Raw genomic sequence first — 13,212 nt, 5'->3', positions numbered from 1 at the left:
TTGAGTTGGACTTGTGAGGCAACAGTTCACTCAACGCTTACTGTCTTTGCCTATCTCTGTGCTAGACGTTTTCCCCAGAGCCATATGCAGAAAAACTAGGAAAATCTTGGCAGAAATCCTTAGAAATTACGCCTATTAGGATCCCTTGCGGAATGACATGGGTATTCATTTCAGAAAGGGAAGAGCCATCTTCTCCGATCTGGGACACCCAGAATGCCCAGACCAAGCTCCCACGGCTGTTTGCAATTGGCACCTCCTCTAACAACAAAGGCACAAACCATATTGCACAAGAGCCAAGTCATGACCTCGCTGACTCCTTTTCTGTGCTTTGGACACAGAATCTTCCGCATCCTCTAACACCAACGTGCACCAAATCCCTCCTCTGCCCTCCGGTACTCTCACTTGGAACATGCCACCACTGCCAAATGGACGCATCCTCAGGTATGCAAAAAGGCAGATTGTTGGAAGAGCAACTCATAACTGATGACATGCAACACTACGCGATGCAAGAGCAGCACGCAGCATGGAGAGGGATCCTTAACAGTCCACTGGTAAGCAGGAGGAACTTACCTCCAACTACACTTGCTGCCCTCCATCACAAGGCTCTGGGACCAGGCCTTCCACCAGCTGCTTTCCGTCCACCTCGGAAGCTCTCCACTTGTCTAACCCACACTGCCTCAGCTTCTGCATGAGCGTGGCATGGGACACAGCCTCAAATCATACCATTACACAAATGCGAAACGGTGAAGGTTGGATGGGATCTTAACCACCATCCCTTCTGTGGGCCGACGGCCTCCCAACAGGGCCCCATCCAACCTGGCCTTGAATGAAAAACCAGGGATGAACAAAGCACAAGTTGACCGGGCAGCCTGTGCCAGGGCCTCACCAGCACCCGAGTCAAGAAGTTCTTCCTTACATCTGAAACAAATTTCTCCTCAATCCTTCAAAACCTCCTATTGCAAGCAGACCGTGTAAAAAGATGATTCCCCTCCCACCTGAAAGCTCCCTTCAAGTACTGGAAGGCCACCGTCAGATCTCCCTGGAACCAACTCTTCTCCAGGCTGAACAAGCCCAACTCCATCAGCCTTTCTTCACAGTAAACGCGCTCCACTCCTTTGATCTTCTCTGTGGACCTCCACTCAACCCACTGCACACAGCTTCCTCAGCATTCCGGCCTGACACCCGGAAAGCAGTCCTCACACACCTAGGCACATCCCGTACAACAGCCCCTCTTTCTAATTTGCTCCATCTTCTCCAGAAGAGGCCATGAAGGGGCTCATGGCTGCTTCATCCATTCACACACCCACCAATAAACGACCCCAACATCTCAACTCCACACATTGCACTCCTCTGTCTAAATGTATTAAAACCATCATGGATGGCCAGACGCTGAAACAGCACAAAAAAGCCTGCCTCCTTGCTCCAGAACACAATTTTCAAAGCTAAAATGGAATCAAGGTGTTGACACAGCACACCCAATGTAGAAGACAACCACTAAGCTCAAGGAAAGCAAATTCAGAAGAAGGCAGGCAGGGAGTGCAGTGCAGTACAATTAGTAGCGTCTCAAGCCAAACGCACCTGGGAATCACAGAACAGCCCTCTAAGGATGCCTGGAATGGGGTCCGCACCTCACAAAGTGGCCACAAACACGACTGCATGAGTAGCACACGATGGCATCACTAACGAGACCACATCACTCCTCCAAAGCTTTGCACAAGCCTTCCAACATCTTCCAAGAGATGCGCCTTCTTTGTCACTCCAGTCACACTCAAAAATGCCGACAGGGTCAAAGGATCAAATCCACAACACGAGGAAATGAAATGTTGTGGGAAGGCAAACACACCCCACCTCATGACTGGCCAGGCTCTGGCACGCGAGAGCTGCTCACTGCACAGTGCTGCCATGCGCAGAGGCTCTCTCCAAGCCCTCAGGCACTCACACAGCAGCATAAAAGCCGGCCCTGGGTCTCGCTCCCTCACACCACTCTCCTGACACCTTCTCCTTTGTGCTTCTCCAGGTGAGCCTGAATCCCTTGCTGCCTTTCTTTGGCCACCCCACCTGGCCAAACTCTCCATACCTTGCTCTGCCCCCAAACTCTGCAACCCTTTCACCTCCTCTCTGTCATGCTCCTCATAACCCCAAACCAGGCCTCCCCGCTGACTGACAATGCAACGCCATTGCTTCCCTCACCCCTTAACACCCTCCGCTCACCCAATGCTCTCTCTTGCAGAGACCCTCCACCCCACAGCCATGTCCTGCTACGACCTCTGCCGCCCCTGCAGTGGCGGACCCACCCCGCTGGCTAACAGCTGCAACGAGCCCTGTGTCAGGCAGTGCCAGGACTCCCAAGTCGTCATCCAGCCTCCTGCCGTGCTGGTCACCCTGCCGGGACCCATCCTCAGCTCCTTCCCCCAGAGCACCGCCGTCGGATCCTCCGCATCAGCTGCCGTGGGCAGCTCCCTCAACGCCCAGGGAGTGTCCATCTCCTCCGGCGGCTTCGGCTTCGGAGGCCTGGGCTGCTTCAACGGCGGGAGAGCCCGCTACCCCTGCTAAGGGCCTGCGCCCACACCCTGACACCAAACACCTGCACCCTGCAAGGCACCTCATGCACTGAGCTCACGTCTCTGTCTCACCCATGGCACAAGGCCACACCAGCCATGGATCTTCTTCTCATGGCACAAAACAAGCAAGCAGGGAACAGCCTCGGAACAGGCCGTCTGCAATCATGAGGGCACTTACTTCCTTCTGTCTTTGTACCTTACATCGTCAGCTTTCCACTTCGCGATCACCAAGTGCATCCTTCCTTTCAGTGTGTTTTCCTCAATAAAGTTCTCATGCATGCCAGCAGCAGATTCCTCCTCTTCATTCCTTTGCTTAATGCTCTTTCCATTTCACCCACTACAAAGACATGGCTCTAGACATGATCGTGTTGGGTCCCAGAGGCCCCACAACCTCCTCTTGCAACCACGTCACCTTGTCAACAAGAGCACTGGTGGATAGCAGATGGCATTCTGTTCATCACGTATTATCTTCGACAGAGAGAGGGAAATAGTCCAATTGCACTGCTCAAGTGCAGTCAGGAATAGCAGGCTGTCCACAGTCAGCTCCACTCCCATCACCCGGGCTTTTCATGAAGATACTGAACAGCACTGGCCTCACTTCCTCATCTTGGCCAAAACAGCTATCAAATCACCACATCACGACTCTGTGTCACTGACCTCAGACCACCAGACCCCTGTGGTCAGCCACTTTATAGTCCACCTCAGCATCCATTTACCTGAGGAGATCACAGATTGTGTGTCTACCAGCACATCATGTGAGGAAGCCTCCAAGCGTTTCCTAACGGCAAAGTCATCAAGTGTCCCTGTAGCCCCTCACACACAAAGCTGGACACGTCAGTGAAAAAGAAACTCAGGTGGGGCTGTACATCCGTGCTCTCTATTCCCATCACATCCTATCCACTCCGTGCTCGGCAGTACTTTCAGCAAGGATTTCCTTCACCTCCTTCCCACTGACTAATGTCAGGCCAACCAGCATGCGGAGCCTCACACCTTCCTTCTTCATTTCTTGAAGACAGGAGGGGGATGAAGCTCTCCCCGTTTTCTGGATCATCTCCTCATTATCGTCACCTTTCTAAGATAACTGCCATCAGTGCAAACAAGACATCAGACTGGACCCTCAGCATTTGTGGCTGCAACACAGCAGGGCCTTTGGACTCAGAATCATGGAACCACCAAGGTCGGCAAAGACATTCAGACGAGCCAGACTCCTTTCACCAATATTTCCCAGGAAACCACGTCCCACACTACAACATCGAAGTGTTTCTTGAACACATCCACGGTCAGTGACTCCAGCACCTCCTTGGGCAGCCCGTTCCAGCACCTGATCACTCTGTCAGAGAAGTACTTCCTAATGCCCAACCTCCATCTCCTCTGCCACACCGTGAGGCCATTCCCTCTAGACCAGTCCCTAGTTACCCGGGAGAAGAGACAAAGCCCCACCTCAACACAACCTCCTTTCAGGTAGCTGTAGAGAGCCACAAGGTGACCCTTGAGCCTCCTCTTCTCCACACTAAGCAATCTCGGCCCTCTCAGCCGCTCCCCATAAGACTTGTGCTCCACACCACTTACCTGACTCATTCTCCAGCCCTCAACACACTCCAGGGCCTCCATGCCTTTCTTGCACTGAGCGGCCCACATCTGAACACAGCACTCAAGCTGCGGCCTCACCAGGGCAGACTACAGAGGGATGATCGCTTCCCTGCTCCCGCTGGCCACCCTATTTCTGATACAAGCCAGGACGCCCTCTTGCTTATACGGGCACACTGCTGGCTCATGTTCAGTTGAGAATCAACCAATCCCCCCAGGTCCCTTTCCTCTAGACAGCCTTCCAGACGCTCTGCCCCAAGCCTGTAGCGTTGCCTGGAGTTTTGTGGCCAAAGTGCAGGACCCGGCACTTGGTCTTGTGCAACTTCATCCCACTGGCATCAGCCCTGCGATCCAGCACTGCTCTGTTGGCTCTTCTCTCCCCTTGTCTCGTACCGCTGAAGCCAAAGATGAGCACAGTACTTGAGGTGAGGCCACACCAGCGCACAGCAGAGTGGGACGACCCTACCCTCTACCACTGGCACTTCTCATCTCGATGCATCCCAGGTACGGTCAGCCATGTTGGCTGCCCGGCCACACTGCTGACTCAGAATCAACTTGCCATCAAACAGAACCGCCTGATCTCTTTCTGTGGGGCTGCTCTTAAGTCTCTCATCCCCAAATACCTAGATATCTCCTGGGTATCCCCATGCCAGGTGCAGAATCAAGCCCTTGCTCTCATTAAACTTTCTGCCATTGGCAATTGCCCAGCCCCCTGGTCTCTCAAGAGTTCTCCCAAGGCCGCCCTAATACTGAGAGAGTCAACAGCTCATCCCTAGTCAGGATCATCCAGAAACTTCTTAATTTGTATGCATTTGACTCCTGCATCCAGATCATTTAGTAAGACATGGAAGAGAACAGATCCAAACACGCAGCGCTGGCTAATCTGACACCAGACTGGTCACCTGCCTGATGGAACCAAATCGAAGAAAGCCTCTGAGTTGGACTTGGGAGCCACCCGTTCACACAACCTATGATGAATTTTTGTAGATACACACTGCAGATTTTCTCCAGGAGAATTTGGCGGGAAGCATTAAGAATAACTTTGATGAAGATGACAGAAATGACGCCTATTAGGTTCCCTTGGGGAATGACATGGGCATTCATCTCAGAAAGGGAAGTGCCATGATTTCAAAACCAGGATACCTAGAATGCCCAGAGCAGGTTTCCAAGGAGATCTGGAACTGGCAACTCCTCTAACAACAAAGACACAAAGCAGAGTGCACAAAGGCCAAGCAATGACCTCACTGTCAACACTGCTCCCATTCTGTGCTTTGGCCACTACTTCCGCGTGCCCTGACTCAAACATGCAAGAACACTCCAACATTCTCACTTGAAAGGTGCCGCTGCTGTCAGAAGGACACGTCCTCAAGAGAAGGACGCAAAGAGGCAGAGTTGCCGGAAGAAGAACACACATCCCATGACTGGCAACACTAGGTGATGCAAGAGCTGCATCCTGCACAGTGCTGCCACGCGCAGAGGCTCTCTCAAAGCCCTCAGGCAATCACACAGCAGCATAAAAGCCGGCCCTGGGCCTTGCTCCCTCACACCACTCTCCTGACACCTTCTCCTCTGCAAACCTCCAGGTGAGCCTGAACCCCTTGCTGCCTTTCTTTGGTCACACCACCTGGCCAAACTCTCCATACCTCACTCTGCCTCCAAACTCTGCAGCCCATCCAGCTCCTCTCTGTCATGCTCCCTGCAACCAGGGTTCCCCGCTGCCTGGGAACCCAGCGCCATTGCTTCCCTCACCCCTTAACACGCTCCGCTCACCCAACACCCTCTCTTGCAGAGACCCTCCACCCCACAGCCATGTCCTGCTACGACCTCTGCCGCCCCTGCGGACCCACTCCGCTGGCTAACAGCTGCAACGAGCCCTGTGTCAGGCAGTGCCAGGACTCCCAAGTCGTCATCCAGCCTCCTGCCGTGCTGGTCACCCTGCCGGGACCCATCCTCAGCTCCTTCCCCCAGAGCACCGCTGTCGGATCCTCCGCATCAGCTGCCGTGGGCAGCGCCCTCAACGCCCAGGGAGTGTCCATCTCCTCCGGCGCCTTCGGCTTCGGAGGCCTGGGCTGCTTCAACGGCGGGAGAGCCCGCTACCCCTGCTAAGGGCCTGCGCCCACACCCTGACACCAAACACCTGCACCCTGCAATGCGCCTCACGCACTGACCAGGCACCTCTGGGTCACTGATGCCAAATGGGCTCACCAGCTACGGCTCTTCTTTTCACCGCACAAAACAGGGAAGCATGGAACAACATCAGACCAGGCTGCCTGGAAACATGACTGCTTAAACTTTCCTCTGTCCTTGCACTTGAAATTGTGCTCTTTCCACTTGGCGATCACCAAGTGGATCCTTCCTTTTAGTGTCTTTCCCTCAATAAAGTTCTCTTGCGCGTCAGCCTCAGATTCCTCCTCTTCATTGTGGTTTGCACAATGCCCTTTCCACTTCACCCACTACAAAGACATGGCTCTAGAAACCATCAGGTCTGCTACAAAAGGGCCCCAACACCTCCTCTTGCAACCGTGTCTCCAACAAGGGCTTGGGTGCCTAGCACATGCCCTTCAGCACATAATACATTATCTACTCCTACACTAATAAAGTCTTGGCCACATTGACGCTCTTCTGCCCATGCTCTCTTTGGATTAGCACACACTTGATTCCTTTTCCACCTGGGCAAGATTCACTCATATTTACAACAAACATGGTCACAGTATCTTTTCTTTTTGTGCTATCGTCTTGATTTCTTACAGTGCAACAGCCCCGCTCAAGCACAGTCAGCAATAGCAGGCTGTCCACAATCACGTCCAGTCCCCGCACCCAGGCGTTTGGTGAAGACACTGAACGTCATTCTGTTCACTTCCCTTTCATTCACTTCCCCGTCTTGGCCTGGACAACTCTGAACTCACCACATCAGGTCTCTGTCACTCCTCTCACACCAACAGATCCCTGCCTTCAGACACTTCTAAGAACATCTCAGCATCTACTTACCTGAGCAGTTTGCTGACAGTTTGCCTGTAAAGCATGTCATGGGAGGAAGCCTCAAAGCCATTCCTTAAGACAAAGGGCATCAAATGTCACTTCACCCCCTCATGCACGTAACCAATCACTTCAGTGCCGAAAATCTGAGGTGGGCGTGTGCAGCTTTGTTCTCTACTTCCAACAACTTCTGAGCCATTCTGAGCATGGCTGTACTTTCGGGGAGGATTTCCACCACCTCCTTCCCCGGGACTAATGTCAGGCCGACCAGGCTGAAGTTCCATCCGTCTTCATTCTTCACTACTTTAAGATGGGAACAGCAAGAGTCTCTTACAGTTTACAGAAACCGCTTCTCATTACACTGATCCTTCTAACGTAATTGATGTCAGCATGGTCAACACAGCAGACCCTCACCACTCATGGGTGCAACTCTACAGGTTCATTCAACTCATGCAGAACCTTCCTGATCTCCACAAATCCAAGAATTACACACGCCCAAAAACAACACAAAGAACTCTTACTCTCTTCACTACGGACAGCCTGACACACTCCCTTACCATTTGGGATGCAAATACCCCCACAAACAACTCAGGTCTGCAGCCCACGAGACACTGCGTCCTCAGAGTTCACCGAGGAATTACTGAAACCCTCATTCTGAACAACAAACATATGAGTCCAACTCATGCCTCCACAACGTGCTCCTTCAAAATTAAACGGTGGATCTGAAGGCATTGACCAACGTGTCTTGAAATCCAGCAGCCATGGTGCATCTGCACTGCCTTAGGGAGCCTGTTCCATGCCCACTGCTCTCTGGTGCAGAACCACAGTTGACAAAAGCCTTTGAGTTGGACTTGTGAGGCAACAGTTCACTCAACGCTTACTGTCTTTGCCTATCTCTGTGCTAGACGTTTTCCCCAGAGCCATATGCAGAAAAACTAGGAAAATCTTGGCAGAAATCCTTAGAAATTACGCCTATTAGGATCCCTTGCGGAATGACATGGGTATTCATTTCAGAAAGGGAAGAGCCATCTTCTCCGATCTGGGACACCCAGAATGCCCAGACCAAGCTCCCACGGCTGTTTGCAATTGGCACCTCCTCTAACAACAAAGGCACAAACCATATTGCACAAGAGCCAAGTCATGACCTCGCTGACTCCTTTTCTGTGCTTTGGACACAGAATCTTCCGCATCCTCTAACACCAACGTGCACCAAATCCCTCCTCTGCCCTCCGGTACTCTCACTTGGAACATGCCACCACTGCCAAATGGACGCATCCTCAGGTATGCAAAAAGGCAGATTGTTGGAAGAGCAACTCATAACTGATGACATGCAACACTACGCGATGCAAGAGCAGCACGCAGCATGGAGAGGGATCCTTAACAGTCCACTGGTAAGCAGGAGGAACTTACCTCCAACTACACTTGCTGCCCTCCATCACAAGGCTCTGGGACCAGGCCTTCCACCAGCTGCTTTCCGTCCACCTCGGAAGCTCTCCACTTGTCTAACCCACACTGCCTCAGCTTCTGCATGAGCGTGGCATGGGACACAGCCTCAAATCATACCATTATACAAATGCGAAACGGTGAAGGTTGGATGGGATCTTAACCACCATCCCTTCTGTGGGCCGACGGCCTCCCAACAGGGCCCCATCCAACCTGGCCTTGAATGAAAAACCAGGGATGAACAAAGCACAAGTTGACCGGGCAGCCTGTGCCAGGGCCTCACCAGCACCCGAGTCAAGAAGTTCTTCCTTACATCTGAAACAAATTTCTCCTCAATCCTTCAAAACCTCCTATTGCAAGCAGACCGTGTAAAAAGATGATTCCCCTCCCACCTGAAAGCTCCCTTCAAGTACTGGAAGGCCACCGTCAGATCTCCCTGGAACCAACTCTTCTCCAGGCTGAACAAGCCCAACTCCATCAGCCTTTCTTCACAGTAAACGCGCTCCACTCCTTTGATCTTCTCTGTGGACCTCCACTCAACCCACTGCACACAGCTTCCTCAGCATTCCAGCCTGACACCCGGAAAGCAGTCCTCACACACCTAGGCACATCCCGTACAACAGCCTCCCTTTCTACTTTGCTCCATCTTCTCCAGAAGAGGCCATGAAGGGGCTCATGGCTGCTTCATCCATTCACACACCCACCAATAAATGAACCCAACATCTCAACTCCACACATTGCACTCCTCTGTCTAAATGTATTAAAACCATCATGGATGGCCAGACGCTGAAACAGCACAAAAAAGCCTGCCTCCTTGCTCCAGAACACAATTTTCAAAGCTAAAATGGAATCAAGGTGTTGACACAGCACACCCAATGTAGAAGACAACCACTAAGCTCAAGGAAAGCAAATTCAGAAGAAGGCAGGCAGGGAGTGCAGTGCAGTACAATTAGAAGCGTCTCAAGCCAAACGCACCTGGGAATCACAGAACAGCCCTCTAAGGATGCCTGGAATGGGGTCCGCACCTCACAAAGTGGCCACAAACACGACTGCATGAGTAGCACACGATGGCATCACTAACGAGACCACATCACTCCTCCAAAGCTTTGCACAAGCCTTCCAACATCTTCCAAGAGATGCGCCTTCTTTGTCACTCCAGTCACACTCAAAAATGCCGACAGGGTCAAAGGATCAAATCCACAACACGAGGAAATGAAATGTTGTGGGAAGGCAAACACACCCCACCTCATGACTGGCCAGGCTCTGGCACGCGAGAGCTGCTCACTGCACAGTGCTGCCAGGCGCAGAGGCTCTCTCCAAGCCCTCAGGCACTCACACAGCAGCATAAAAGCCGGCCCTGGGCCTCGCTCCCTCACACCACTCTCCTGACACCTTCTCCTTTGTGCTTCTCCAGGTGAGCCTGAATCCCTTGCTGCCTTTCTTTGGCCACCCCACCTGGCCAAACTCTCCATACCTTGCTCTGCCCCCAAACTCTGCAACCCTTTCACCTCCTCTCTGTCATGCTCCTCATAACCCCAAACCAGGCCTCCCCGCTGACTGACAATGCAACGCCATTGCTTCCCTGACCCCTTAACACCCTCCGCTCACCCAATGCTCTCTCTTGCAGAGACCCTCCACCCCACAGCCATGTCCTGCTACGACCTCTGCCGCCCCTGCAGTGGGGGACCCACCCCGCTGGCTAACAGCTGCAACGAGCCCTGTGTCAGGCAGTGCCAGGACTCCCAAGTCGTCATCCAGCCCTCCACCGTCGTGGTCACCCTGCCGGGACCCATCCTCAGCTCCTTCCCCCAGAGCACCGCCGTCGGATCCTCCGCATCAGCTGCCGTGGGCAGCTCCCTCAACGCCCAGGGAGTGTCCATCTCCTCCGGCGGCTTCGGCTTCGGAGGCCTGGGCTGCTTCAACGGCGGGAGAGCCCGCTACCCCTGCTAAGGGCCTGCGCCCACACCCTGACACCAAACACCTGCACCCTGCAAGGCACCTCATGCACTGAGCTCACGTCTCTGTCTCACCCATGGCACAAGGCCACACCAGCCATGGATCTTCTTCTCATGGCACAAAACAAGCAAGCAGGGAACAGCCTCGGAACAGGCCGTCTGCAATCATGAGGGCACTTACTTCCTTCTGTCTTTGCACCTTACATCGTCAGCTTTCCACTTCGCGATCACCAAGTGCATCCTTCCTTTCAGTGTGTTTTCCTCAATAAAGTTCTCATGCATGCCAGCAGCAGATTCCTCCTCTTCATTCCTTTGCTTAATGCTCTTTCCATTTCACCCACTACAAAGACATGGCTCTAGACATGATCGTGTTGGGTCCCAGAGGCCCCACAACCTCCTCTTGCAACCACGTCACCTTGTCAACAAGAGCACTGGTGGATAGCAGATGGCATTCTGTTCATCACGTATTATCTTCGACAGAGAGAGGGAAATAGTCCAATTGCACTGCTCAAGTGCAGTCAGGAATAGCAGGCTGTCCACAGTCAGCTCCACTCCCATCACCCGGGCTTTTCATGAAGATACTGAACAGCACTGGCCTCACTTCCTCATCTTGGCCAAAATAGCTATCAAATCACCACATCACGACTCTGTGTCACTGACCTCAGACCACCAGACCCCTGTGGTCAGCCACTTTATAGTCCACCTCAGCATCCATTTACCTGAGGAGATCACAGATTGTGTGTCTACCAGCACATCATGTGAGGAAGCCTCCAAGCGTTTCCTAACGGCAAAGTCATCAAGTGTCCCTGTAGCCCCTCACACACAAAGCTGGACACGTCAGTGAAAAAGAAACTCAGGTGGGGCTGTACATCCGTGCTCTCTATTCCCATCACATCCTATCCACTCCGTGCTCGGCAGTACTTTCAGCAAGGATTTCCTTCATCTCCTTCCCACTGACTAATGTCAGGCCAACCAGCATGCGGAGCCTCACACCTTCCTTCTTCATTTCTTGAAGACAGGAGGGGGATGAAGCTCTCCCCGTTTTCTGGATCATCTCCTCATTATCGTCACCTTTCTAAGATAACTGCCATCAGTGCAAACAAGACATCAGACTGGACCCTCAGCATTTGTGGCTGCAACACAGCAGGGCCTTTGGACTCAGAATCATGGAACCACCAAGGTCGGCAAAGACATTCAGACGAGCCAGACTCCTTTCACCAATATTTCCCAGGAAACCACGTCCCACACTACAACATCGAAGTGTTTCTTGAACACATCCACGGTCAGTGACTCCAGCACCTCCTTGGGCAGCCCGTTCCAGCACCTGATCACTCTGTCAGAGAAGTACTTCCTAATGCCCAACCTCCATCTCCTCTGCCACACCGTGAGGCCATTCCCTCTAGACCAGTCCCTAGTTACCCGGGAGAAGAGACAAAGCCCCACCTCAACACAACCTCCTTTCAGGTAGCTGTAGAGAGCCACAAGGTGACCCTTGAGCCTCCTCTTCTCCACACTAAGCAATCTCGGCCCTCTCAGCCGCTCCCCATAAGACTTGTGCTCCACACCACTTACCTGACTCATTCTCCAGCCCTCAACACACTCCAGGGCCTCCATGCCTTTCTTGCACTGAGCGGCCCACAACTGAACACAGCACTCAAGCTGCGGCCTCACCAGGGCAGACTACAGAGGGATGATCGCTTCCCTGCTCCCGCTGGCCACCCTATTTCTGATACAAGCCAGGACGCCCTCTTGCTTATACGGGCACACTGCTGGCTCATGTTCAGTTGAGAATCAACCAATCCCTCCAGGTCCCTTTCCTCTAGACAGCCTTCCAGACGCTCTGCCCCAAGCCTGTAGCGTTGCCTGGAGTTTTGTGGCCAAAGTGCAGGACCCGGCACTTGGTCTTGTGCAACTTCATCCCACTGGCATCAGCCCTGCGATCCAGCACTGCTCTGTTGGCTCTTCTCTCCCCTTGTCTCGTACCGCTGAAGCCAAAGATGAGCACAGTACTTGAGGTGAGGCCACACCAGCGCACAGCAGAGTGGGATGACCCTACCCTCTCCCACTGGCACTTCTCATCTCGATGCATCCCAGGTACGGTCAGCCATGTTGGCTGCCAGGCCACACTGCTGACTCAGAATCAACTTGCCATCAAACAGAACCGCCTGATCTCTTTCTGTGGGGCTGCTCTTAAGTCTCTCATCCCCAAATACCTAGATATCTCCTGGGTATCCCCATGCCAGGTGCAGAATCAAGCCCTTGCTCTCATTAAACTTTCTGCCATTGGCGATTGCCCAGCCCCCTGGTCTCTCAAGAGCTCTCCCAAGGCCGCCCTAATACTGAGAGAGTCAACAGCTCATCCCTAGTCAGGATCATCCAAAAACTTCTTAATTTGTATGCATTTGACTCCTGCATCCAGATCACTTAGTAAGACATGGAAGAGAACAAATCCCAACACGCAGCGCTGGCTAATCTGACACCAGACTGGTCACCTGCCTGATGGAACCAAATCGAAGAAAGCCTCTGAGTTGGACTTGGGAGCCACCCGTTCACACAACCTATGATGAATTTTTGTAGATACACGCTGCAGATTTTCTCCAGGAGAATCTGGCTGGAAGCATTAAGAATAACTTTGATGAAGATGACAGAAATGACGCCTATTAGGTTCCCTTGGGAATGACATGGGCATT

At 52.7% G+C, this 13,212-nt stretch overlaps 3 pseudogenes across 3 annotated transcripts; all 3 read left to right on the top strand.

The window, feature by feature from the left end:
• The first annotated feature begins 1,893 nt into the window (after positions 1 to 1,893).
• On the top strand, positions 1,894 to 2,553 carry LOC306944911 (feather keratin 1-like; annotated as a pseudogene). The gene is made up of 2 exons: positions 1,894 to 2,017; positions 2,231 to 2,553. The product of its transcript is annotated as a feather keratin 1-like (transcript).
• A 3,032-nt stretch (positions 2,554 to 5,585) lies between these two features.
• Positions 5,586 to 6,254, top strand: LOC306944910 (feather keratin 1-like; annotated as a pseudogene). Its single transcript has 2 exons — positions 5,586 to 5,731; positions 5,938 to 6,254. The product of its transcript is annotated as a feather keratin 1-like (transcript).
• Positions 6,255 to 10,214: 3,960 nt separating this feature from the next.
• Positions 10,215 to 10,517, top strand: LOC306944498 (feather keratin 1 pseudogene; annotated as a pseudogene). The gene has a single exon. The product of its transcript is annotated as a feather keratin 1 pseudogene (transcript).
• Positions 10,518 to 13,212: the final 2,695 nt, after the last annotated feature.

Source organism: Tetrao urogallus, assembly GCF_951394365.1.
Source record: "Tetrao urogallus genome assembly, chromosome: 3".
Classification (NCBI taxonomy): Eukaryota; Metazoa; Chordata; class Aves; order Galliformes; family Phasianidae; genus Tetrao; species Tetrao urogallus.
This window is presented reverse-complemented; position numbering and strand designations above follow the sequence as displayed.